Genomic DNA, 6000 nt, shown 5'->3' on the forward strand with positions numbered 1-6000 from the left:
TCTTTTAACAATGCATTTCTAGATTGTAGAAATGCTGAAGATGCGCTCTGCGTCACTATGGCCATTTCCCTGCGTCTTTTGCGTTGTTCGCCACCCGGATACTTTCTTTGTTTTCCTTTTCTGTGTATATTTGCACCAGAGCACCCCATTTTTCTCGGGCATTGTACCACTGGGACCCCCGCCCCCTCCTGGCACTGCCACCCGTTTCCGTCATGAGGGCACTGTCTCGTGATGTGCACTTCTGTGGCCCTCGCGGACTGCACAGCTATGGTCACACTCCTTGGGCCGTGCACCACTACATCGCTGTCGCCTCCTCCCCCGCACACTGCGACCCTATCCTATCATTGCTGTGGGGTTTCCCCTCATCCTCGGAAGCACTGCGGCCCTTTCGGTTTCATCTTTGAGCCCCTGCAACCTTCCCCCTGCCCAATACTTCGGCAGGCCAAATTTTTTAATTATGTTTATTTATTGTCACATAGCGCCAGGGTCGGATTGGGATCACAATTTGGCCCGGGCACTGACGAAAAAAGTGGCCCACATTTGCGGGGCGAGGCCCACATTTGCGGGGCGTGGCCCACATTCGCGGGGCATGGCCCACATTCACGGGCGTGGCCCACATTCGCGGCAATGCCTTTTCATGAAACACACAAGGAATGTAAGTGGGAGGATATTGTTCTTGGGAAACACACAGGGCCAAGGTGACAATGTCCTAAAAGCTGAAAATCAGACAGGCCCCTTTCTATTACCAAATTATTCCCAGCCCCTCCAGTGCACGAGCATCTGAAAACAGCATGGCCCTTTTCTATTACAAAATTATTCCTCAGCCCTCCAGCGCAGGAGCATCTGAAAACAGAGAGGCCCTTTTCTATTACAAAATTATTCCTCAGCCCTCCAGCGCAGGAGCATCTGAAAACAGAGAGGCCCCTTTCTATTACAAAATTATTCCTCAGCCCTCCAGGCAGGAGCAACTGAAAAAAACAGCGAGGCCCCTTTCTCTTAAAAAATGATTCCCCAGCCCTCCAGCAGGAGCATCTGAAAACAGCAAGGCCCCTTTCTATTAAAAAAATATTCCCAGCCCTCCAGCACAGGAGCATCTGAGACCCCTTTCTATTACAATATGATACCCCAGCCCTCCAGCACAGGAGCGTCTGAAAACATCGAGGCCCCTTTCTCTTAAAAAATTATTCCTCAGCCCTCCAGCACAGGAGCATCTGAAAACAGCATGTCCTCTTTCTATTAAAATGTTATTTCCCAGCCCTCCAGCACGTGAGCACCTGAAAATAGGCCCCTTTCTCTTAAAAAACGTATTCCCAGCCCTCCAGCGCAGAAGCACCTACAAACAGCAAGGCCCCAGCTATTTGTAAATTACTCAGCCCTCCCCAGCCCTTCACTGCCTCAGGGCAAATGCTTGGCAGGGGAGGGGCTAAAGCAAAAACATAGTTTCAGGGCCATCCATGGTGCTGGTGGGGGGGAGGGGGCTAAGGTGAAGATGGTGCAGTTCCCCACATCACCTGGCCCCCATAGTGAAACCCATTCTTGCTCTCCACTATGCCCTGAATGAAGGGCTGTGGGGCAGGTGTTATAACAAACACTGTTTCTGGGCTGCTGTGAGCCCCAGGGGGGCGAGGTGAAAATGGCTCAAAGGCCTGAGCAACACCTGCCCCCTGGGAGGCCATTCTGGCACACAATCACCTCTCCCCAGCCCACCATCAGCATGATTGCTTGGCAGGGCAGGGGGGGTCAAGGAGAGGCCACAGCTGATCATCACTGAACTGGCACACATTCTAACTAGATGATCTTCCCCATTGGTTTGGTCTCCCCATTCTCAGAGGGGAGCTTACAAATACAGCCTAATTCTAACTAGATGCTCGCCCCAGTCGGTTTGGTCTCTCCCTACGGTCCTTATGGGAAGGGGGAGATCATCCCGATGGGGAGATTACAACGACGGAACACCGAGCGAAGCTGCTTTCCTCTGCCTGTCAGTGCTCTCTGTGAACTGGTAAAGGGGAAAAAACCGGCCCACAGAGCGCACTGAGACACCGGCCCTTCGGCCCATGCCCGAGTGCCCGCAGTGCCAATCCGCCCCTCCATAGCGCTTCATGTCCCATATCTGCGCCTCTATGAGCTATAACGAAGACCATTCTCTAACACCCCTTTAGTTCCACTGGACAGAGAACCCTTGCCCGCCCATTACACCAGAGGGTGGCCCTGACTTTGGCACATTAGGAGCAGTTCTTCGCAGTGACACCTAAGACCATGGTTCGTGCCCCGCACTGGTCTAAACTTGAAAACTCATCTTTTCCTGGTGCCGCGATCGGCGGTATCACAGCGGACAGGGGCCCTCACTTCCCCCTCCTCCGCTCCCCCCGTTTTAAAACCAAGCCCGGGAGAGGGCAGGCGAGGCCTACTTCAGGGGGAGAGGTTTGTAACCTGAAGGCCTGAGCGATCGACTTTGGTGGAGCTGGGTCACCTGATTCGAGCCCTGCTCATCTCTCTGCCATTTTGGAGGAGGGCAGGATCAGGACACTTGACGTCGGCAGGTCTACCTTCGACTCCCCTCCTACACAAATTGTGGACGAATCAGCTTATTTGGTGCATCCAACGGCCACAGCACCCTGCCACGAGCAATGGCAGATGGGCAGCCAGAGGAGCTTGCAGAGCTGCTGAGGCGCATCCAGAAGGTATCAGCAGTGCATGGCAACGAGTGGCTGTGACCACACCTGGGCCAGAAAGGAGGCGAAGGGTCAGGGGCACAGGAGAATGACAACGCTGGGCAATCGTCACCAAAGAAACAAAAGACCACAGCCCCCAGACAGCCCCAAATGAAGGCCCCACAGAGGAGAGAGCGGCCACCTGGGGACACACCAGCAAGGACAAGCGAGCACGGCGAGGGCAGTCAGCAGAGTGGCAAGCGGTGAGCATATTACCACAATTGTTCAAGAATGTTTTAAATTAATGGCTCCCCGGTTATTTAAGGGGCTGGGGCAGGGGGTTGAAGGGCCGGGGGAGCAGCAAGCAGAGGAGGCATTTTAGACCCAGGCTGGGCGTGACAGTCTAGACTGCATTGGCAGGTAGCACAGGGTTCCCAGGGCGAGCGGGGTCCCCAGTGGCAGCATGGGGGTACACTGGCAATACAGGCAGCCCAGTGCAGTAGGCGGCAGCCACAGATGCATACGCCAGGCCATCCCCTGGTCCTGCCTCCCTGACCACAAGAGCCACCAGTTTAGCAAGCCTTATTCCTTTGGCGGTCAAAGAAAGGATATAGCGAAAGGAATTCATAGACATTTTCTCCTTGCTAGAGATCCAGCTGGAGGGGCTGGACCTCACAACTTGTGACAAAAAAGATGAGGATAGAAGGGAGAGGCGCAACGCAAGGAAGGAAAGGAACTTCGATAATTGACTGGACGCCTTTAGAATTATGGCATTCATCATAGTGGAAAAATTCCGCGCTGCGCAGCAGATCTATGGCGCTATGAGGCCAATATTCACTGGGCGAAGAGGAAGTCCCCCAGGGATGCATGGCTTGAATATGACAAGGGTTTCAGGCTAAATATGCAGAGACACCCAGAGATGGAATGGAATGAGGATGATGTCTCTGGTTTTATACACTAGATGCTAGTGGCCAAAGAGGTAAAGGCTTGGTCGGGGAAAGGCGACCAGTCCTTTCGGAGCTCCTACCACAAAGGGAGGGGCTAGGCTTTTCACCAAGCGAAACACAGCAAAGGGAAACCTCTATCCTCCAATTAAACCACACCAATTTCCTGGAAATATGATGCTGGATACTGCACGTGGGGTGCAGCTTGCAAATTCCAACACGCATGTTCCAACTGTGGGGGTGGGCACCCGGCAGTGGGATGCCCGGGCAAGCAAGAGCCAAAAGGAGACAAGAAGGATATGGAAAGGAAACACTTGCACTGGGATGCTAGGGGGTACCACAAGGTCTTCAAAACTGTCAGCTAGACAGATCCCCGATTAATACACAACTGTGCAGACTGGCGAACAAATACACTAACAAAACAGACGCTGCAGTCTTAGTGGAAGATTTTGAGGAAGTTTTGTGATACCATTTACAGGCCCACTACTACTGGGGAGGGCAGACATCCTGAAATCTGCAATGCAACACCCAGGGGTGGTGCGCAACAAACTTGATTAAGAGAAGTCATTGGGCAGAATAGAGGGCCCCCTTCCACCACATTTACAAAGGGGTCTGGTTATCTCTCCCCTGGGGGTGGTCCCCAAAAAGGAGCTGGGGCAATTTAGACTCATCCACCACCTTTCATTTCCCGAGGGGACCTCAGTCAATGACGGGTTAAGCGCAGAGGCCTGCTCAGTGGGTTATGCAACGGTGTACTATGCAATTGACCTAGTAAAATCAGCTCGGCAGGGGGGCGCTCATGGCCAAGGCGGACATTGAATCCACATTTCGTCTCTTACCAGTACATCCCTCCAGCTTCCGCCTGTTAGGTTTCCAGTGGGAAGGGGACCTATTCATTGACAAAGCAATGCCCATGGGATGCGCAATATCTTGCGCATATTTTGAACAGTTTGCCACCATTTTAGAATGGGCCCTACATGACAGACACCCGTCGGGTGGGAAACTTCACTACCTGGATGATTTTATGTTTACAGGCCCTACTGCGTCCGCAGTTTGTAGCAACGCACTGGCGGCATTTGAGGAGCTGGCAGGGATCCTGGGGGTCCCCCTGGCACCCGAGAAAACAATAGGACCCACCACAAAACTCACATTTCTGGGCATAGAGATGGACTCTGTGGTAGGAATGGCCAGGCTACCTGAGGAAAAGGTGAAGAATTTCGGAGTGGAAGTCAGGGGCCTTTGCGGTCGCAATAAAGCAACACTCCAAGAATTGCAAAGGCTGATTGGTAAGCTCAACTTTGCTGCAAGGGTAATCCCCGTAGGGAGAGTCTTTGCCAGGGGCCTCACACAGTTGACCTCAGGTATCACCCACAAACACCACCACGTCCGCCTAGGGGTGGGGGTCAAGCAGGACCTGTTGATGTGGGACAAATTCCTCACAGATTTTAACGCTATCCTGATCTTAAGAGAAGGGTGGATAACAGCCAGACAGATAGCCCTGTTCACAGACGCTTCAGGGAGCACGGGTTTCGGGGTAATCCTTGGTAAAAAGTGGTGGGCAAGCCAGTGGCCTGAGAAGTGGCACAGGCAGGGCATCACCAGTAATATAACATTCCTGGAACTGTTCTCAATTATAGTAGCATTGACAGTATGGAAACATGAGCTAAAAGACATGAAGCTGACAATATGGTCCGACAACAAGGTGGTTGTACAGGCCATTAACAAAGGCGCAGCAAGGTGCCCTGACACTTTAAGGCTAATGCGACAGTTGATTAAATTACAGCTGGAGGGGAACCTGGATCTGAAGGCGCGCCACGTACCAGGGGTGGACAACGCGGTATCAGATGCCCTGTCCAGGTCACAGATGAGTCGTTTCAGGGAACTGGTGCCAGGGGCGGACAGGGGCGGTCAAGGGGCGGACAAGGTGATGACCCCTTTCCCAGCTTATCTGTGGGACCTGTGAGGTACTGGGTTTTTCAGAACCGGTACTTAACTGGTAACCCAGCGGTGTCAGGGAATACACACCCAAAGACCTCGAGTCCTTTTCCTGATTCAGACCACAGAAACTCAGAGTCTTCTAGGTAAGTCAAAGATTAGTTTATTGGCTGCAACCAAGGTAACAAGTGTCCTAGAAGTACAACACGGGGAAGTATTTTCTTAGGAGACTGCTCGAATTTACAAAGTCAGGCTTCTCTTCTTATACACAATTTTAAGCTTCAGGCAAAACATTCTTGGTTGTAAAGTAAATCGTTAACATATTTCAAATACAAAGAAAAAGCAGAGTCATGAGGACATGTCCATATTTCACTTCGTGCTGCCCATAACAAATCACCCGGCCGGGCCCAACATTTCATCAGATATCGGCGGACCCCCAATAAAACAGGCACCTCCCCACCATAAAGTAA

The sequence above is a fragment of the Lissotriton helveticus genome, chromosome 5_1 (genome assembly GCF_964261635.1).
Source record: "Lissotriton helveticus chromosome 5_1, aLisHel1.1, whole genome shotgun sequence".
NCBI classification, from domain to species: Eukaryota; Metazoa; Chordata; class Amphibia; order Caudata; family Salamandridae; genus Lissotriton; species Lissotriton helveticus.